This window comes from Gopherus flavomarginatus, chromosome 1 (assembly GCF_025201925.1).
Source record: "Gopherus flavomarginatus isolate rGopFla2 chromosome 1, rGopFla2.mat.asm, whole genome shotgun sequence".
NCBI lineage: Eukaryota > Metazoa > Chordata > Testudines > Testudinidae > Gopherus > Gopherus flavomarginatus.
In genome coordinates this window covers 329,957,312-329,980,251 of record NC_066617.1, presented here as the reverse complement: position 1 = coordinate 329,980,251, position 22,940 = coordinate 329,957,312, and the positions used below count along the sequence as shown (strand labels likewise).

Sequence of the window (22,940 nt, the reverse complement as noted above, 5' to 3'; positions counted from 1 at the left end):
TGCATTATGTGAATTTTAAAAGTATGGTATTTTCCCCATACTACAACGTAACAATAGTGTGAATCAGAATGGAGGGTTTGAGCCTTTGTATACAGCATGAACAAGTTGCACTGACAGTTTTCAGTGTTGTGAAAATTTAAGTGCAAAAACTAGTTTAATAATTATATGGTGGAATTCAAAGGAAGCCCCTGCTTATGAAATAAGAATTGCAGACTTGTCATTGTTCATCTGTATGAAAGGCTACACAAAGCCTTGTCTATGAATCCACTACTGCATAAAGAAGAAACAAAGGTATGAGATCATCAAACTTCTTTTTATGCCAGTCACATCTCCCTGTTGACAAATAAAATATTTAACCAATTTGATTTAATCTGCATCTTTTAATATTGTGTAATGTACGTAGTAAACAAGGTCAAAATGATGGGAGGGGAGAAACTATTGTCTCTGCTAGAGCATTGTAAGGATCACAAAAGTTCACAGTACCACTGGATGGGCATTTTTCTTTTAGAATACTCTCTGTGCCCTGTATCTGAAAAGTAGCAATTTTACGGCATTTGGAGCATAAAGTACCTAATCCTACTCTTACTTTTAAAAATTGCACGTCACTTATAAAATGATTCTCTTTAACCTTCTTCCCTTCAATCTGAACACTTATTTGTTGTATTTATTGAAAGAAAAATAAAAGAGGTTTAGGAATTAACAAGAATGTGAATATTTTTGAAATGTATAGAACAAATCCTGTCAAAGTCTGTTTAACTGTTTTTTAAACCTTTTGTAAATCAGAGCCTATGTCTCAGAAACTTAGATTTAAGTATAATTTTAAACATGTCCTGAAGCTGGACAGAACTGTAAAAAATTGACAAGGGAAGCAAAGAGAAACAAAGAGGACTCTTTGGCCAGGAAAGTTATGGACAATAAGGAGTTTTTTAAATGTATTAGGAACTAAAAGAATCCTGACAATAGTATTGGTCCATTACTAGATGGAAATGGTAGAATTGTCAATAATAATGCAAAAACGGCAGAACTGTTCAATAAATATTTCTGTTCTGTGTTTGTGGAAAAAACAGATTACGTAGTCTCATCATATGGTGATGCTAACACTCTTTCCATTGCACAAGTATCTCTGAAGGATGTTAAACAGAAGCTACTAAAGTCAGACATTTTTAAATTAGCAGGTCCAGAAAACTGGCATCCAAGAGTTTTGAAAGAGCTGACTTAGGAGCTCGCTGGACCATTAATGTTGATTTTCATTGGGAGCACTGGGGAAGTTCCAGAAGACTGGAGAAAAGCTTATGTTGTGCCAGTATTTTAAAAGAGTCAATGGGATGACCAGGATAATTATAGCCTGTCAGCCTGACGTAGATCCTGGGCAGGATAATGGAGCAGCTGATCCAGAACTCAATTACCCTCCTTTTTTTGTTAATGTAATTAGTGCAAATCAACATGGGTTTATAGAAAACAGATCCTGTCAAACTGACTTGATATATTTTTTATGAGATTAAAAGTTTGATTGATAAAAGTAATAGTGTTGATGTAATAAATTTAGACTTCTGTGAGATGTTTGACTTGGTACTACACAACTTTTTGATTATAAAAGTAATATGACACACATTAAATGGATTAAAAACTGGCTACCTGATAGGTCTCAAAATCTAATTGTAAATGGTGAATCGTCACTGAGTGGGTGTGTTTCCAGAAAGGTCAAGCAAGGATTGGTTCTTGACCTTACACTATTAAATATTTTTATCAGTTACCTGGAAAAAAACATAAAACCATCAGTGACAAATTTGCAGATGACACAAAAATTGGGGGAGTAATAAATAATGAAGAGGACATGTCACTGATACAGAATAATCTGGATCACTTGGGAAACTGGGTGCAAACAAACGAGATGCATTTTAATATGCTTAAATGTAAATTTATATATCTAGGAACAAAGAAAGTAGGCTATACTTACAGGATAGGGGAATCTGTCCTGGGAAACAGTAACTCTGAAGAAGATTTGCTTTTCATGGTGGATAAGCAACTGAATATGAGCTCCCATTGTGACACTGTGGCCAAAAGAGCTAATGTGATCCTGGGATGCATAAACAGGGGAATCTCGAATGTGAATAGAGAGGTTATTTTACATCTATATTTTGCACAGGTATGACTGCTGCTGGAATACTGTCCAGTTCTGGTGCCAACCCTTCAAGAATAATATTTAAGAATAACATTGTTTCCAATGTCCAGAAATACTTGGCTTGTTTAGCCTAACCCAAAAAAGGCTGAGGGGAGACACGATAGCTCTATAAATATATCAGAGGGATAAATACCACGGAGGGAGAGGAGTTGTTTAAGTTAAGCACCAATGTAGACACAAGAACAAATGGACATAAACTGAACATCAAGTTTAAGCTAGAAATTTAATGACAGTTTCTAACCATCAGAGGAGGGAAGTTCTGGAACAGCCTTCCAAGGGGAGCAATGGGGGCAGAAACCTGAGGTCCCTTCCAACTCTGATATTCTGTGATTCTAGTCTATTTACACTGCATGTTCTTTGAGGAGGGACTGCCTTTTAGTATGTGTTTGAGCACTGAGCAAAATGGGGCTCCAATCTTGGGTGGGTCACTCGGCACTATTACAATGCAAATAAATAATAATTAGAATAAAATCATTTCAAAGAAGAGTGATTTTTAACAGAGCTTGGAATTGTGTGAGTGTATGGTTAAATTTACAAGTGACTGTTTTTAGGACGCATCAGTTTTTTGCCTGCCTTAGTGATTTGTTTTGTTTGTTGTTTTTACAGTAGGTGACCGTAAAATCAGCGATAAGTTTTTAACGTTTTATTTTGTAGAGAAATACATACAGTTTTTATGTGATTTTGTGTAACCACTGTTGTGTCACTTTCTTTTAGGGAGCCAAAAGGAGTTTTTCTGCCAGCACTAGAACTGAATGCTACCCTAATGCCTCTCTGTTAATGCTTGTGAATTAAACACAGCCTGGTCCTCAGTGTTACATGATTTCAGAAACAGCAGAAATAAATTGGCAGCATTTTGGACCTTTCAGGAAGTTGTATCTGAGCCATAGCAGCTGTAAGCTGAAACATCAAGGGGCAACTTGAGAGAAGACTGAGGTGGATTCATGACATTCAAAAAAATTGCTGTAGTTCAGTAGGAATTATTATGGGGAAGTTCTCTGGCTTGTGTTATAAAGGAGGTCAGACCAAATCATCACAATGGTCCCTTCTGGCCTTGGAATCTGTTGTTGTTGTACTTTGCATCTCTTGTAAACAACAACCTTCTGTGCCTCAAAGGTGCCTGAAAAGCCTAAGAAGATTATGTAAATATAACAAAATGAATTACATTAGTGTGTTTATACTGATCTGTTGAATATGGCTACAAATGACAGAAGATGTGCAGCAGAAGTTTGCCAGTTACTCTGTTTGCAAAGTTAATCATGTGTTAGGAATCTGCCCTGGCTAGATGTAATGTTAATTCACAATTTCTTCTGTAGAATGAGTAAAAAAATAACACTTCTATTTATGTGATGATCATCTGTTGATAAAAATGATGCCATTAAGCTAAAGTGTAATACATAAAACTATGGGAACTAAGCAATTAGCATGTTACAATAATATGGGTTATTGAAGTGCCCTAAAAACATCACACTTCTTTTTAAACCAGGAGATTTGCCTTAATTTAGCTTTAGATTTATAAAAATCAGCCTCATAGATAGGCCTTTTTGTATTTGTTGTTTAGTATGTTCAATATGTGGAAGAGTCAGCATATTGGACTTGTTATATCACATACTTTTTAGATGTTGAAATAATTTTTGTAATAAGTTGTCATGTCAAATTACAGTAAATATACCATGAGTGAGAACTAAACTATTACTATAGTCATGGATGAGTTTCAGGGGTTATATCATGATGACCTAGTCCCTTTTCTTCTACTGGTTCATTTTTAAAATTTCATCTAAGCCACTATCCCTCCTCATTTTAGTATCTTTTAAAAATTCACTTCTTCCAAAAAGCCCACTGAGAAGCAAGTTCACAATAATTATTTAAACATATACCTTAATTGAACCATCAAGTTATGCACATGACTAAATGGAGTTAAACATATCGTCTTACTGGTGTAACTTCTGTTGTTCCTCTCCCTGAAACACTAGAGATGACTTAGCCCCAACTTTGCATCTTAGGTTAGGGTTTGAGCTGCACACGCATTTAACCAGGTACTGTGCTTACTACCTGTAGTTCCAGTGAACTGCACTAAGAACTACATTCAGCAGGATTGAGCTGTAAGATTTTGAACTCTTCTTAGAAGTGTACTATAAACCACTGTGTGTGGTCTTGGCACAATAAAAGTAGTCAGCAAAATGCTGTAGATTTGCCATAAATGTTCCTTCTTGCTGCAAGGGGATTTATCAGTATCTACACTGCCATGCAAACGTTCAGTTTCTTTAAAGGAAAAACTCTCTTGCTGATGACACACACCAACAGAAGTTTGAACTGGCAAAAGAATAATTAGATGCAGTGTTGAATGCCAAAGCAACAAGATGTTTTGGCAAAAGACAAGGGGACTACTTGTGTGAGTAAGAGCTACTCATCATGAGTAAGAGTTCCAGAAGATGGTGGAGGGTTACTGATGAAATCATTTTTATGAATACTTATACAGTAAATGCTACTATATGATCACTGACTCACTGTGCTACACAGTTGTGCCTGCAGTACAATTGTTAATCTACACATTTGCTAAAGATTTATTCAGATCAGAAAACTGTGGTTCAAAATTCCTTTTGTTACTTTCATACATTAGAGAAAATGAAAATATTACTTTCTACTATTTACCGCATGAACATACATTTGTTTTTGTATATATTGCGTAAAGAGAAAAATCCAAAATGCATTTCATTATATTGCAAAATACTGTTAGAATAGATGTGGAGATTAAAATGTTAGCCATCAGGAATTCCTTTTAAAATGGTACTGAAACTTTGCCAGAATCGTTCACCAATAAGTATGTTTCCCATTGGAATTTACACTTTGATCATTTTTGGCCAGCAGCTATATACTAGTTCCTCTAATGGAGAGACCTATCGTTTAAGAGCAAATTGTAAAAAAAACAAAAAACAAAAAAAAAACCAACACCCCACACCAAAACACTGCTGAATAAGTCTCTTTAAATATATATGTATAGTGTGTATATATTTTTGAATAGTTTTTCTTAATTTAACCAAATTGGTCTTGTTTATATTGTATATGCAAGCAACGTATATGCCAATAGAAAACAAATACCAAAACATTTAGACAGTGTGCCTAACACATAGTTTTTTCAGTCCTGTTTTACATATTGGACTTTTTTAAAAAAAATCTGTAAATTATAATCTTATATAAATTGTTTTGTAATACTTTTTCTATTTGTGAATAAACTGTTACATGAATTGTTCTTCCTTTGTTGATTTCAACCAGTGAATATTACTCATTACTATAATGATGGACCATATGAGGCAATAATCTTTTAAACAGATTTCCCCAGTGATTTGAGTAGAGTGCTGCTTTAGAAAATGGCATAATCTGGCCCAATATTATTTTGAAGTACATATTACTTCAAATTAGAGTTATTAATTCTTCAAGTTGTGGGAGCTTGAAGATATCACCCATTGAAGGATGATGCTTCAAATTGGGTATTGGTCCCAAGTGGAGAGAGAATCATTTGGTGAGCTTAACAGATTGATTTGTAGTGTAATCTGTTTAAATCCAAATACTTCATAGAGTTGGCATGATATTTAAGGGAATCCCAACACATTTACATGAGGCATAGGGACTGTTCTGGAAAGTAGTGACTCAGAAAAGGACTTAGCGGTCATGTTAGATGACCAACTGAACATGAGCCTGCAGGTGCGATGCCCTTGCCAATTTATGAGTATCTTTATAGTAGAGTCAAGGATTGGGATATTGGGAAGTCCAATGAGAGATTTTTGATCCATAACCAAGCTCAAAAGTGAACCTCATTTTTAAACTTAAATAAAGCATGGTGTGAGGAGAGCTCATAAGCTTGAAAAGCCTAAGCATTAGCGCTAAAGTAGAGCCAGCCTGCTTGTGTTGGCAGGTCCATCTAGAGTTGCCAATAGCTAAAGCTGTTTTCAGTGGCTAATCTCCAAATAATTTGGGAGTGGCTATGTTCCCTCACCCTCAGGGGTGATTTCTTAATTCTGGTAAATTTAATTTAGTCCTGTCTCATTTACTGCAGTTATTTTTCTCCAGTCACTTAACTGTACTCCAGTGCAGCCAACAAAATTCCAAGTGCTCATCAGAGCTGTGCCATCCCTTGCAGCCAGACTGAGTTGTCTATAAAAGCTGCAAACGAAATGCATTAGCATTTATGAGCATGCATGCGCATACACACAAACCACCATCCCGAAAGGTGTGCGCTTACTTGCATATTTGTCTTTAATTCCTTTTCTCCCCTCTCCTGCCATTTAATACCATTTTACCCCCTCATTTCTCTAGTTGTCTCTCTCTTACCCGGAATTTCCATTTCTTTCTTTGAAAAGCAGTGCCTCCTTTCTTCAGTTCTTCCCTTTCCTCATGCTGTTGTCCGACCCCTTCCTTTGCTTTTGCCAGTGTCTGTTCCCTTCCTCCGTGTAGGATGCACAAGGCCAATCAGCGCTCAAAGGGGGTAGGGGTGGAGGGCTCAAATTTAGACCCTTGTTAATTTTTTGGCATTTGATAAGTTTTGCGACTTCTTTTTATGTGCATCCCTATCAGACCAGAAAAGCATTTGTTAACTACAAAATTATTCAAATTATCTCTCTTTTTTTGGTGTCTTATTTTCTTTACATGTGGCATCATTTTTAATTTGTATTATGGCTAGGGGCCTTAAAAGCTTGATGTGGCCCAGGCATCTCTGGACCTCTAAGAGGGCCTGAGGATTCAGTTTCTGAATATGCCCCTTCTGTGTCATAACGTGCCACTGCAGTCCCCTGTCTCCATTTTGGGAATACATCTACTCACACCCAACATCTTCAGAACAACAGACCCTCCACTGTGGATCTAATTTACTGCACAGCTGCCATCTCCCAAAAAAAAAGAGCCTCTCCCTCCCCTTTGCCTCTCCCCATTAGATTCAGAGCTGTACAGTCCTCCTTTTTGGGACTACGATTCAAGTCCTGACTTTCTCAGCCTACAAACTTTTCCTTTACAGTCAGGGTTCACGCAGCCCTTCCTTCTCCAGGCTGGGTGATTCAAGTCATGTCCACCCCAGTCTGCAGCTCTCCCATTAAGTTCAAGGGTTTCACAGCCCTTCTGGGGACTGTGACCCGGCTGAGTTCTTCCGCTAAGAAGCCACTCCATAACTGGGCTTGGAGTTTTCTTCTTAATTTACCCATCCAATCATCTGCTTCCATTGACACTTCCTGGGTGGGACTATAACCAAAAACTGCTGTCTGGACTGTGAGAGAGAAGGGAGCCTTACCCGTCCTGTCTACAAGGTTACTGGTCTTGGGCCCTTAACAGAACAATGGCCTGGGTTTTCCTAACCCTTCACCCTCCCAGACACTAACTATTCCTTGGACCATATTTCTCTCAGCCAATGTCGATTCTGCATACTCCCTTGGCCTTCATTCACATTCTCTGGACACCTGAAGCAAGGTAACTGGCCTCCCAGACTGCCTCCTCTGGCTCTAAAAGGCCAGTACCCTGTTACACTCCTTTTGTTTGCCCTTGCATTCAGTCCTCTCCCTAGCTCCGGGCTGCAATCTCCTCCCCCCGCTATCTATTCCTGAGTCCTCCATCACCACTAACACTAAAATAAAAGGGAGGAGACCTCATCTTGCCCTTTTCTCCCTCCTGGATACAGTTGCTGCTGCTAATGGTGAGCTGGACACTAGGTTCCTGGCTACATTTGCCATCCACACAGGGTTATGATTTTTTCCCCAATCTGAAAATCTCCACGGGATCTTCTTTGAGTGCTGGTCCCTACGTGTATTCCACATGTAGGTGCGCATGCGCCCCTGTACCTGAGTCTGGACATGCTGCAAAGCCATGGCCATTGACCAGCACATGCACAGTCACCTCCTGGCAGTGGGTATAAGAGGCAGTGCGGGGCCTCTCCTGTTCCTTCTCGCTGCTTCAAGGCCTGAGTCAGAAGCATGTCCTCCTTCCCTCTGTGCATAACCTGTAAAGTAAAATCTTGGTAAACAGTTTTTATAGCTTAGGTGGGTAGTTATTGTATGTATAGAAGTGTTCCCCTCCCCTCATTCACACAGAGACTGTGTGAATATGGCCGAGGCAGATAAGCCAAGTCCTTCAGGCATTTCTGCTGGAAATCCCTGTACTCCAGACCATTTGAAGAGCTTTCTAATACCAAAGGATATATTCTTCTTCGAGTGATTGTTCATGTGCATTCCAAGCAGGTGTGTGCAAGCCACGTGCATGCCAGTCAGAAGATTTTCCCTTAGCAGTGTCCGTAGTGTCAGCCCTGGCGCCCCCTGGAGTGGCGCCTCCATGGCACCCTATATAGGGGCCCGCTGACCCTCCACCCCCTCAGTTCCTTCTTACCACCGGTGACGGCTAGCTGGAACTTTGCTCGCTCTTTCAGCAAGCCTAGCAGTGTCTCGTCTAAGTGTATATAGTTGTTTCCTCTCTCATAGTTTAGAGTTAGTGTTAGTTGTAGATAGTTAATAGTTGTTGGGGGGCTTCCCCCCCAACATACTGTGGCAAAGTTCCTCCTCTACCTTAGTTGGTCCTGCACTTATTGGCGGATTTGTTCACTTCAGTGATCTTCCCCTCTTGTGGAACCCACAGTCTGAGTCAGCTCCTCCTGTGTCTGATCAGGAGTTGGGAGGTTTGGGAGGAACCCGGGCCCGCCCTCTACTCCGGGTTCCAGCCCAGGGCCTTGTGGATCTCAGCTGTCTATAGTGCCTCTTGTAACAGCTGTGTGACAGCTACACCTCCCTGGGCTACTTCCCCATGGCCTTCTCCAAACACCTTCTTTATCCTCACCACAGGACCTTCCTCCTGGTGTCTGATAACGCTTGTCCTCCTCAATCCTCCAGCAGTACACTCTCTCACTCTCAGCTCCTTGCCTTCTTGCTCCCAGCTCCTCACACACACTCCTTCTCCTCTGGCTCCTCCCTGCCTGACTGGAGTTAGCTCCTTTTTAAACCCAGGTGCCCTGATTAGCCTGCCTTGATTGGCTGCAGGTGTTCTAATTAAAGTAGCTATCTCTACTGCCTTCTAGAAAGATCTTAATTGGCCCCAGGTGCCTTGATTAACCTGGAGCAACTGCCATTTGGTTACCAGGGTCCTAGGGATTTGTTTAGCCTGGGGCTAACATACCTGTTTCTCAGTACTTTACTGTAGCCATCTGGCCTTGCCCCATCACAATACTCATCGCCCCAGTGAGACATGCCCGGGTCCCCAGCATTTAAACTCTTCAAGGACTGCGGGAAGTTTATGCTGAAGAGTGACCCACATTCGTCCTGCTTGAGGTGCCTCGGGGAGAGCCACCAAAGAGACCGGTGCAGTATCTGCAGGGGATTCCGTCCCAGGACTCTTAAGGACAGAGAGCAGAGACTCAGAGTGCTCCTCATGGAGGCGGATTTACGGCCACGCTCGGACCCTAAGCCTGCCGATCTGGCACCCAGCATCTCATCCTCGGTGCGCAGTGCTCCGGCACTGCTAACAAGACAGGAGGCCCAGTCTAAGACCTCTAAGTCCCGGCACCGGAGAGACTCGGGACATAGAAAATTGGCCTCCATGCAGCACTGATCACCATCTCCGGTGTCCGCGAAAAAGAAGATGCCGGTGAGGGACCGATCACCTCACCAGAACCTTAAAAGGCCGGCAGCATCCACGACTGCAGTGGGACAAGCCAAGCTACAACTGCACTCTCCCAAGGTCCCATTGACTCCCGCCCTGCTGGGGGTGCAGTCAAGTCCAGACCGGTCTAGATCCCTGGATCTCAGCAAGGATGTGCGTCCCCCATTGACACCGGAGGCATTCAAGGTGGCCTCTGACTTATTAAGCCTCCTGGTGCCGGCCTCCCCACACCGGTGAAAAGAGCCGCCAGACACAGCCCGACCCCTGATCCAATCAAGGAGCAATCCAGCCATGATGTCGCCCCAGTCCCCACCCCATGCCGCTTCAGCAGCACCGGCGCAGAGAGTGCGCTCTCTGGCCTCGCGGCACTGCTCCCCGGTGACAGTGGGTACTGCTCCCCCTGGGTCCTCCTATTTGGAGACCTCGGACTCGGAGGTGGAATCCTACCACTCCAGTAGATCGAGGAGCAGGAGGTTGGCTTCTCAGGCAAGCCAACAACCTTACCTGGCACAGTGACAGCAACAGTGGCAACCTCCCTCCCAGTGGCTGTTCTGGACTCCCTGGGCCTACCATCAGTCCCTGGGACAGGCGCACGGCCCGCGCTTCAGGTCTGCATCAGTCTCCTTGATGTTGGTGGCTCCTGCGCAAATGCCTCCACCGCTGTCCGACAGGAGTGTGCCACAACAAAACCTGGCACTGCCTAGTCAGACTCCAGCCCCAACAAGGACCATGTTTCCGACGCCGCAGGCACCACCCAGCACGCCTCATCATTCGGTGTTGACCCCGGTACTGGCTGCGGTGCCGCATCCTACATCCGCACCAGCCACACAACCAGAGTACCATGTGCCGCAGAACCCTGCAGAGGCTGAGGGTACAGAGGAAGGTCCTTTGCAGGTGATCTCCTCTTCCTCTCCAGATGAGGCGGTTGCAGGAACTTCAGCGGCACTGGCCCTAGAGAACAATCAGGTGCCCAGAAATCGCGAACAGAATTTTCCACTTCGATAGAGGAGGGGAAGTTAATTTCCCTGGCATCCCTCCAAGCGGCCCTGGATGCGGTGGATACAGCCTCCCGCACGCTGGCAACCAGTCTGGTCATGTGGCGAGGAGCCTGGCTTCAGGTCTCAGGCCTTCCACATGAGGTCCAACAGACCATCCAAGACCTCCCCTTTGAGGGGCCCATGCTCTTCTCCGAGAAACAGACAAGAGGCTCCAGAGCTTAAAGTACTCAAGGGCTACCTTACACTCGCTAGGCCTGCACACCCCAGCTACCCAAAGCAGGCAATTCAGGCCGCAGCCTGCTCCATGGCCGTACCAGCCCCAGAAACGCCCGGGGCCCTCACGTAGGTGAAGCAGAAACGGCAGAAGGAGGCAACAACAGCCCTCCGGCCAGTCATCCGGCCAGCCGCGGCCTCTGTCGGGGCCTAGACCCCAAATTTGATGGTGCGGTTGAGGATGACCTACGAGTCAAGACTCTGGATCCTACCAACCCTACCTTTTCGTCACATCTGTCCCTCTTCTATCATGCCTGGTTCTGAATCACATCAGACAGTTGGGTGCTCCACACAGTAGAGAGGGGATATTCTATCCAATTCTCCTCCCTCTTGCTCCACCAGCCCCCCTCCCCGTCCCTCTTCAGGACCCCCTCTCATGAGCAACTTTTAATTCAGGAAGTGCAGTCTCTCCTCATAGTAGGGGGCAGTGGAGGAAGTTCCTCAGGAACTCAGGGGCAGGGGTTTTTACTCCCGATATTTCCTAATACTGAAGCCGAAAGGGGGCCTCAGACCCATTCTGGACTTGCGGCATCTGAACAAGTTTGTAAAGAAGCTCAAGTTCCGTATGGTCTCCCAGTCCTCCCTCATCTCCTCCATGGATCCAGGAGACTGGTACGCCGCCCTCGACTTGAAGGATGTGTACTTCCATATCGCAATCATTCCCCAGCACAGATGTTATCTCAGGCTCGTAGTGGGCAACACCGATCTCCAGTTCACAGTCCTGCCTTTTGGCCTGTCAATGGCCCCAAGGGTCTTCACAAAGTGCATGGCAGTTGTAGCAGTTTTCCTGCGCAAGCACGGAATTCTGGTGTTTCCCTACCTGGACGATTGGCTCATCAAGTGCCGCTCCAAGGCACAAGTGGAGGCTCAGGTGGTCTTTATCAGAGAGACCTTCCTTGAACTCAGTCTCCTGCTGAAGGAGGCCAAGTCTGCCCTGTCTCCTGTCCAACAGATAGAGTTCATAGAGGCAGTTCTGGACTCGACGCAGGCCAGAGCATACCTACTGGAAGCCAGGTTTCGGTCCATGTCCAACATCATCCTCTGTCTCTGCCGTTTACCGACCACCACAGTGAGGAACTGCCTCAAGCTGCTGGGACATATGGCTGTGTGCATCTACATGGTGTGCCACATCAGGCTCAGGCTGCGCCCTCTTTGGTCTTGGTTAGTGACTGTGTACCGACCAACCAGGAACGCGCTGGACTCGGTGGTGATGCTTCCCCAAGTGGTGCTGGATTCCCTCCAGCGGTGGCTCAACCCGCAGGTGGTCTGTGCGGGAGTACCCTTCGCCAGCCCTCAGCCATCCCTTTCCTTGGCGATGGATGCATCGGATCTGGGATGGGGGGCGCTTCTCGGGAATCTCAGGACCCAAGGCCTTTGGTCCTCAGAGGACCTCTCCCTACACATCAACATCAGGGAGCTACGGGCTGTTCGCCTTGCCTGCCTCACTTTCAAATATCAATTCGCAGGCAGGTGCATTGCAGTCCTCATGGACAATACATCGGAGATGTTCTATATCAAAAACGGGGGTGCATGTGTCTCTCCCCTGTGCCAGGAAGCTCTCTCGTTATGGGACTTTTGCATACAGAACGCAATTCACTTAATGGCATCTTACCTCCCGGGGGTGCAGAGCGGCCTGGCAAATGCCATCAGCTGCTCATTCCATGGTCATGAGTGGTCCTTTCGCCGAGACATGGCACACTCAATCTTTCATCTCTGGGGTTATCGCCAGATAGACCTGTTTGCCTCGAGGGACCACAGGAGGTGTTGACGGTTCTGCTCCCTCGTGGAGCGCAGTCCAGGGTCTCTAACGGATGTCTTCCTCCTCTCGTGGGAAGGTGGCCTGCTTTACGCCTTCCCTCCGATCTCCATGGTCCACAGGGCACTCCTCAAGATACGCAGGGATCACGCTCAAGTCATACTGATAGCGCTGGTGTGGCTGCGCCAATGTTGGTACACATCACTGCTGTACATGTCCACACAGGCGCTCCTCAGGTTGCTCCTACTCCCGGACCTGATCACGCAGGATCGGGGCCGCCTCCACCACCCGAACCTGGAGTTGCTCCATCTCACAGCCTGGTTGCTCCATGGCTAAACCAGGTGGAAATGCAATGCTCACAGCAGGTCAGGCAAGTCCTCCTCAGTAGCAGAAAACCCTCCACCAGGGCCACATACATGGCCAAGTGGAAACGTTTTTCCATCTGGGCTGAACAGCAGGGACAGGCTCCATTGCTCACCCCAATCCCTCTCATCCTTGATTACCTACTCCAGTTGAGACAGTGGGGACTTTCCCTCTCTTCGGTTCGAGTCCATTTGGCAGCCATCTCCGCATTCCACCCAGGAGTCGAAGGTAGTTCAGTCTTCGCAAACCCATTGGTTTGTCGCTTCCTCAAGGGCCTGGATAGGTTGCTCTCGCATACTCGATAACCTGTCCTGGCTTGGGACCTTAATTTGGTTCTCTCCACCCTCATGGGGCCCCTTTTCGAGCTACTGTCTACGTGCTCTTTGCTATCTCTCTCCTATAAGGTCACATTCCTCGTGGCTATCATCTCAGCCAGGAGGGTATTGGAGCTCAGAGTGCTGACATCTGAGCCTCCATACACTGTCTTCCACAAAGACAAAGTCCAACTCAGGCCACATCCAGCGTTCCTTCCGAAGGTGGTCTCCCAATTCCACATGGGTCAGGATATTTTTCTCCCTGTATTCTACCCTAAGCCACATTCCTCCAAGGCAGACCTTAGGCTGCATTCCCTGGATGTTCACCAGGCCCTAGTATTCTATATTGAACTAACTAAACCGTTTAGGAAATCAACCCAACTCTTTGTAGCTGTGGCCGACAGGACGAAGAGGCTCCCCTTCTTTTCACAGGGTATCTCCTCATGGATCACGGCTTGCATCCACATATGCTACAATCAGGCCAAGGTGCCTGCCCCACCCACTCTACAAGGGCACAGACCTCCTCTGCGGCATTCCTGGCTCAGATCCCGACACAAGAGATATGCAGGGCTGCCACGTGGTCCTCAATCCACACATTCATGTTGCACTATGCCATCACACACCAGCCAGAAACAATGCAGCCTTTGGCAGGGCGGTGCTCCAATCTGCAGTGAACTCCAACCCCACCACCTAAACTCAGGCTTGTGAGTCACCTGCTTGGAGTGCACATGAACAATCACTCAAAGAAGAAAAAACGGTTACTTACCTTTTTGTAACTGTTGTTCTTCGAGATGTGTTGTTCATGTCAATTCCAATACCCACCCTCCAGCTCCTGTCGGAGTGCCGTCAGGAAGGAACTGAGAGGGTGGAGGGTCGGCGGGCACCTATATAGGGCGCCATGGAGGCGCCACTCCAGGGGACACCAGGGCCGACCCTACAGATGCTACTAAGGGAAAATCTTCCAGCTGGCGTGCACGTGGTGCGCACACACCTGCTTGGAATGGACATGAACAACACATCTCAAAGAACAACAGTTACAAAAAGGTGAGTAACCATTTTTTCCTCCTGTATCTGCGCTTTCGACTCTGTTCTGCCCCTAGGCTCTTTTGGGACAGCCTCACTCCAGAGGAGGCCTCATTACTGATTGTGACAGTACACAGGGTATAATCTGGACTGAGGAACAGTTGTGTCCCTTCAGTTCTCCAATTTGGGGCTGCCTTTTGCTGTGAGAATAACCACTTGTGGGCTCCTTACACACAGTCTCCAGCATGTAAGTTACTTCCAGTTATGCATGACATAGCCAGCCACTCATGAATTACCCTGAAGAATGACACCAACAAATTCCCAGTCCCAGACATCCCTCCAGAAATGCGTGTCTTGTTCTGCTCAGATCTCTCCTCCTGGACAATACAAGCTCATATGTAAAGTCTATCATTTTATTAATAGAAAATGATCTGTACAAATCCTGTTATCTCAAATGGAGTTTTCCAAGCACTTCAGTCCAAACACACTGGTTTAGATAAAACAATAAAACAAGTTTATTAACTATAAAAATAGATTTTAAGTAATTACAAGTAAATGATGCATAAAATTCAGAACTGATTAAATGAAAGAAGGGGGCAACTAATACTTAACTTAACAAGCTCAAAGCAACCCTCTCTTGCTACATATTACAGCAGACTTACTGGCTGAATTCCTTTCAGTCAGGATCCCCCCTTCCAGTCCAAAGCTGTTTCCTTTGTTCTTCTGGTATTGTGGATGTCATGGGTAGAGAGAAAGGGAGGCATAATCTGGGGTGTCTCCTCATTCCTCTTATAGTCCTTTCTCTTCTTTAAGTATCATCTCTAGCTGAGAGTCAGGAGACAAAGTCTATGTGAATGGGAAGCCCCGGCTGTTTCTTTGTCAAGCTGCAGATTTTTGCCTATATCCTCTTTCCTACCAGAGAATGGCCATTTAATCAGGTTATTAGTCTGTTTGATTTTGTTGACACCTGGCTGAGGTGTTGACTAGCTTTTTGTCTCTGGGGAATTGGTTTATGACTCTTCCCCAGACTCAGAACATTTCTTTAGTAATATACAGCAGAATCCTATAACTTTACATTCAGTGTTGCCACACATATTTTAGCAGGACAGTATTGGTCAGAAAATCATGAGTTTTCAAATGATACCTCACAAGGCATACTTTGTATGAAGTTTATCTTAGTCTTGTAAAAAGGGGTGACCCTGGGGTACAGGCTGTCATACCAAGGTCTCAGAGAAGTGCCATCACAACTCATCGGGAAGAAGCACCCGGGTACTGATGACACTGCCACTACCAATGGGACTGTCCTTGGAATTGGTGGAGTCAGAGGACAGAGCAGCACCAGTATCTCCATGAAGCCACAGATGCCCCAACAGACAACCAAGAGGCTACAGTTACTGTACCTACACATACGACCATCCTGCCCCCAGGGACTGTTGGCACCGATTCCCATGGGGACCATTGTTACCAGCGGATACCTCCTTGTGGCCTTAGTGAGGCCCTTGGGACCCCTTTCAGGAGTCCTGCCACTCCTCCCCCTCTCATCAGCTGGAACCATTGATGTACAAGGAGGAAGAGCTGGAACTGGTTCTGCTGGTATTAACTGCTCCGATAGGTGCTTCCTCGTCATCTCCAGATGACGCTGTTACTTCTTCATCACCTTCTCCACCAGATGATTACCGTCAGTACTGGAAGCTGTTACAAAGAGTCACTAATGATCTATGAATCCAATTAGAGGAGATCCATGACCCTCAACACCAGTTCTTGGACATTTTGTAACTGCTAGGATGAAGCAATTTGGCCCTCCCAATTAAAAAGGCCATATTAGAATCAGACAGAGTGGTTTGGCACACACCAGCATCTTGTGGCCCTACACCAAAAAGAGCTGAAAGACATTATTTTGTTCCTGCCAAAGGAGCTATTGGATGGTATAGATAACAATGCAAAGAGCTTGGTCGCACTACCAGAAATCCACCCCAACAAATAAGGGCTCAAAGAGACTGGATCTCCTGGGTAGGAAGGTCTTCCCCTCAGCAGGTCTCCAGTTTCACATAACTAATTACCAGGCTTTAATAACAAAATACAGTTTTAACACATATGCCAGGCTTGTGGACTTTAGAGACAAACTTCTCATGGAAGACTGAGTCCAGTTCCAGTCCCTTATGGACGAGGGGAAGTTAGTAGCAAAGGTGACTCTCCAGGCTGTGGTAGAGTCCACAGATACAGCATCCAGAACTCTGGCATAGAGCTGGTCATGCAAAGTGACTCGTGGCTCCAGTCATTGACCTTTCCTAGAAAGGTCCAAAATGCCATCCATGACCTCCCCTTCAACAAGTCCAACCATTTTAATAAAAAGATAGAGGAGTTCCTACACTCTCTTAAGGACTCTAGATTCACTCTGCAGTCCCTGGGGATTTACACTCCAGCCCCCAGGAGAAAACACCAGAGCCAGCCCTTTAAGCTACAACCACATCTTTTACACTCCTCATTTTACCAGCGTCCACCTGAGCCTCCGTGCAAATGACAGATAATTCAGAAGTCCTGCTTCTTGGCTCCCTCTACTGCTACAAACTCTACTGCCAGTTGCTCCCAAATGTAGGCAAAGGGCCATTTTTGCCATGCAGGTCAAGATCTGTATACCAGCCACTGATGCCACCTACTTCTTCCCCTGTCACCTTTGGAGGCCATCTTACTTTCTTCACCCATATCTGGAATAACACCACCACAGGCAGTTGGGTCTTTGAAATTATCCTTCAGCAACCACTCTCACCAAATGATTCTTCAACAGGAGGTGGAATACCTTTTACACCAGAGGGTGATAGAAACAGTCCCACCTCAATACCAAGGGAGAGGATTCTATTCCCCATATTTCCTAATTCCCCAATAAGACGGAGGGTGGAGACCCATTCTTGACCTTCAGTAACTTAACATTTTTTTTCAAAAGATGAAATTCAGAATGATTATGCATCCCTTCAGGATGGCATGTGGTTCGTGGCTCTCAACATGAAGGATGCAAATTTCCACATAAATATTCACCCAGCTCACAGGAAGTTCTTGCACATCATGGTTGGCCAAGAGCCCGACCACTTTTTCCTCTGCCCCTTTGGGCTTTCTATGACACCCAGGTTATTCATGAAAGTTTTCATTGTAGTAGCAGCCCAGATGCAATGCCAAAGCTACATGGTGTTTCCATATCTGGACAACTGGCTCCTCGTAGGCCACTCTGATCAGGAAGACATATCAGCAACAGATTATCTTCGGCACCTTCTTGTTACCTTGGGTTTTTGCATGAATACAGAAAAGTCCATTTTGTCAACAAGAAGGATAATAATTTTTATAGGAGCATGGCTGGGCTCAGTCTCTGTGAGAGCCTTTCTTCCCACAGACAGATTTTATGTGATGTACAATTTCATCTATTGCATCACCTGCAAACCATGAACTACAGTGCACTGGGTGTCTCTCTCTGTTAGGCCACATGCACCTGCGTGATGCTGTTCACCAGACTTCACTTGTGGTGCTTCTAAGCTTGGCTACACTTCACCTACCAACCAAACAGGAATTGCATCGACTCCCACCATGACTGTTCCCACCAGAATTCTCATCGGAGTTGCTTGGTGGTCCAACCAAAACAGAGTCATGTTGGGGACTCTCTTCACGCATCCCATACCAAGGGCCAGCATCCCTTACAGGGTGGGAAGCTCAACTGAGAGCAGCCCATCTTGCTTGCAAGGCCTTTCTTCTCCTTAAACACTCCCTCCATGTACAAGTAATAACAAACAATATCACCACAGTGGTGTATATAAACAAACAGGGAGGAGTGAGATCCCATCCCCTTTGCTTAGAAGCAATCAGACTTTGGAACTGGTGCACCAGAAACCACTTTACGATACAGGCCACTTACTTCCCAGTGTACACAACTTCCTGGCAGACAAGTTAAACAGAAGCTTCTCTGCAGACTACAAATGGGAGATCCACAACACAGTTCTAATCAACATATTCACAGAGTGGGGAATTCTGCTATGGGACCTTTTTGCATCCCAGACAAATTAAAAGCTTCCCATGTATTGCTCCAGGGAAGTTGTAGGCCACAGTTCCCAGGATGACACTTTCCTGCTCCCCTGGACAGATGGCCTCATATATGCCTTTCCTCCCATCCACCTACTATCGCAAGCGCTATGGAAGATCCATCCATCCTCCTCTCAGCACTTGATTGACCCAGACAACTCTGGGTCCTAAGATGTCCACATGCCCACCTATCAGGATCCAGCCATTTCAGGATCTTCTAACTCAGGATGGGGGGAAAGATCAAGCCCCCCAATCTGGGCTCACTCCCCCTCACGGCCTTGTAGTTCAATGGGTGTCAAAAATAGAATGCTCAGGCTCCGCCCCTGTTCAGGAAATCCTTAACCAAAGTAGAAAGGATTCTACTAAAGCCTGCTGCCTAGCTAAGTGGTGGCGCTCCTCGGCCTGGGCATGTCATCACCAACGTGTGCTAGATTCTGTAGATATTTCAGTTATCCTCAACTATCTCGTCTACCTAAAAAGTCAGGTCTGGTCCTTAGTTCACTGCGGATACACTTAGCAGTGATTAGTGACTTCTTCCTTCTGGTAGAAAGACTCCCTTTGGGTCTTTACACACCCAGACACAGTGCAATTTATGAAGGACTTGATCAGGACTTTCCCACTGGTCATTAAACCTACACCTTGATAAGACCTCAACTTTATCCTTTCAACACTCACAGATCCACTCTTTGAACCTATGGCAACATGTGTTGTGACCCGCCTGTCCATGAAAGTGGCATTCTTAGTGGCCAGCGCTTCGGGGTCAGTGAGCTAGGAGCCATGACTGCAGACCATCCTTATACAGTATTCCATTAAGAGAAGATTTCCACCAGGTTACACCCCAAGTTCCGCCACAAGATTGATGTGGAACTCAGAAAGGTGTGACAGGTTCGGTCACAGAAACCCCCTTGAGGCTGTCACCTGACATGCTGGAATTACCTCTGAGCCCATTTTCCACTGCCAGCTTGGGACTCCAGAACCCTGCCTTGTTGAGCCAGACACGCTAGTCTGCTGCAATACAGACCCAGGTCTGGTCCATACCCCCAAAGCTGCAGATTTTAACCAAAAACTGGTCAGAAAGTCACCTATCTCCAGCACCCAGACACCCAGCTCCCAATAGGATCCAAAGCCCAAATAAATCTGTTTTACTCTGTGTAAAGCTTATATAGGGTAAACTCATAAAGTGTCTGACATCTATAACACTGATAGAGAGACATGCACAGCTGTTTGCTCCCCCAGGTATTAATCACTTACTCTGGGTTAATTAATAAACAAAAGTGATTTTATTAAGTATAAAAAGTAGGATTTAAGTGATTTCAAGTAATAACAGACAGAACAAAGTATGTTACCAAGCAAAATAAAACATGCAAGTCTAAGCCTAATACATTAAGAAACTGAATACAGGTAAATCTCACCCTCAGAGATGTTCCAATAAGCTTCTTTCACAGACTAGACTCCTTCCTAGTCTGGGTCCAACTCTTTCCCCTGGTACAGTTCTTGTTAGTTCCAGCTCAGGTGGTAATTAGGGGATTTCTCATGACTGGCAGCCCCCTTTGTTCTGTTCCACTCCCTTTTATGGGCTTTGGCACAAGGCAGGAATCTTTTGTCTCTCTGGGTTCCCCAAGCCTCCTTCTAAATGGAAAAGCACCAGGTTTAAGATGAATTCCAGTACCAGGTGACATGGTCACATGTCCTGTGAGACCCCAAGCCTCCATTCTTTCCACCCTAACTCATATGTACACAGGAAGACTTACAAGTAAACAGAGCCATTTACAATCAATTGTGCTGGTCAATGGGTGCCATCAAGAGTCTAAACCACCATTAATGGCCCACACTTTGCATAATTACAATAGGACTTCAGAGTAATACTTCATATTTCTAGCTTCAGATACGAGAATGATACATTCATACAAATAGGATGAACACACTCAGTAGATTATAAGCTTTGTAATGTATCAGAGGGGTAGCTGTGTTAGTCTGAATCTGTAAAAAGCGACAAAGAGTCCTGTGGCACCTTATAGACTAACAAAAATATTGAAGCATAAACTTTCGTGGGTGAATACCCACTTCGTCGGATGCCTCATGCATCCGACGAAGTGGGTGTTCACCCATGAAAGCTTATGCTCCAATATGTCTATTAGTCTATATGGTGGCACAGGACTCTTTGAAACTTTGTAATGATACCTTACAAAAGACCTTTTGCAATGAAGCATAGTCTAGTTACTTCATATTCACACTTATACACATATTTCCATAAAACATATGGAGCACAACATCACAGGAGGGAACACTGGATATACACCAGGGAAAACCCCTTTGATTTGCCCACACATAACCCACAAAGATTTTATTAAATGAAATATAAAATATAAATTATATTAATCACTTCACAAGTATATTTATGCCTCAAATACAAAGTGCACATAATCTAAAATGTTCTTCTTACTGGATCATCAAATCCATCACAGTTCTGCTCTTCCACATCAACATCACCCAAAGAAGCATTTGATCTTGAAGAATTCAAAGAAACAAAGTTCCTGCACTTTTTGACATTGGCATGAAACCTTTGGAATTTGTTGCCTAAAATTCTTGATGCTGTTTACATTTTACTTGATAATAATTCTTGCTTTCTTTCAGTCCATATTTCCTACCACTTCCTTCAGTTTTAGAAAACTTAAGTTAGATACATTTGCTGTGATACTTGATGCTCACTTAACATCAGCTACCTGCTTGCAGTTTTGATCAGCAGCGTTCATATTTATTGCAGTCAAAATAAAAAACATTAACATACTAAATTCAACACTGTGCAGAAAGATGTGGAAAAATAAGTTAAGTTAAACTAACTAGTTTTATGTAGAACCATGTGCTCAACTGCCCTTCCCACCTTCCAGAAGTTTTTAGATGCTAGCAAACCAAGCCTTCTTAATAGTGCACAATTCTACTCATCCACCAAGGTCTCTTCAAAGATGGTTCCACCTCTTTCTCTTCTCTGACTTCCTAAATATTTCTATAATTTTTCGGTTTGTATCTTATTAGGGATAAAAGACACTTGCTGGTCTTATTAATTTCTTTACAAGTTTTTAGAACAGTTAAAGTTTTCATTCACAGATTAAAAATTGAAACTTAATGCTTCTGAGCACCAAAAATCTTTGAAATACATATTATGTTCATATGTTCATACAAATAGGTTCAGAAACTGGAGCAAGTGGAAAGGAACCCCAGGTCCCAGATTAATTCTACTGGGTTGGTTTAAAAAACAAACAAACAAACAAACAAACAAAACAAAGCTGAACAAAACCAGCAGGTTTTTCACAGCCCTGTTGACATGTTATATCATAGCTCCTCATCCCATTGGTGCTTTGAGCTAAATGATATATCCTTTTCAGCAGGCTCAGAAGAGAAGCCAGAACTTGAATGGACTGCCCCAAAGAGTTTACAGTCTAAACTGTGGTCTTGGAGTGGGGCAGAGGGTGAGGGAGCAAATAATGACATGACAGGACCGAGATTGCTTAGAGCAAGATCCATGCAGTGCTTTGGTTACTCAGGAACATGTCTTATTGGTGGTTTGTTTGTTTGTTTTAAATATATACAAAATAAAAATGGATCTCTTTGATATGTTTGAGCATGGTGAGCATTCTAGGAGGAACTGGCCAATCCTTGATAGTTAAATAATTACAATTAAACATCTCCCCAGTTTGATAGACATGATAACACCTTCCAGAGCAACAGAGTCAGGGACAATACAAGAGCAGAATGTTGAATGAGGTTAGTGGCCCTGATGATAAGAAGATCCACTGAACTTTTCTACTTTAGCTCACATGTACTTCCCAGGGGACACTAGACCTTGCGCTGTTTTTTGCATAGGCTGTTTAAAAAGTGAATCCTTCTGTCTCATTGGAAATCTCCTTCACACACCCCAAATCCTACCCAGAGGCTTCTGTAATTGCATGTTTTAAGAGATTCTTTCACTAAGATAGCCTGTTATCAATGCACCTGTCTTGGCAGACCTGTCATGCATAAATCATAAAGCCAGATTAGAACTCTCTAAGTCTATGAAGCATTGACATGTGAATGACCATTTATCTGGAGTACACTTTTACATATAGTTTTGTAAATGTGCTTTTGAAAAGCATGGGCTTGGCAGAGTTGAAGGTTAAAGTCTATTTATCCAGGGAACAGGTACAGTAAGACAGTAACAATGCAAGTTTTCCCAACGCTACCCTGCTAGTGTCCTCACTCCTGACCTGCAGAGTGGAGTTTAAGCTCTATGCTTGTTCTCTTAGCTGAATGCCAATAAGGGTGCCAGGAATGATAGGGTGTTTTGTTAGGTGGACTCTTGTCTGTGGGGT

The 22,940-nt window shown here is 44.5% G+C and overlaps 1 protein-coding gene across 4 annotated transcripts in view; it reads left to right on the top strand.

The window, feature by feature from the left end:
* TNFRSF19 (TNF receptor superfamily member 19) overlaps nt 1-5,347 on the top strand; it is a 118,594-nt gene extending 113,247 nt beyond the window's left edge. For all 4 annotated transcript variants that reach the window (XM_050937287.1, XM_050937289.1, XM_050937290.1 and 1 more), the window contains one exon: nt 2,897-5,347. The gene's annotated coding sequence lies outside the window, so the exon portion shown is untranslated. The remainder of the gene's footprint in view (nt 1-2,896) is intronic.
* Nucleotides 5,348-22,940: the final 17,593 nt, after the last annotated feature.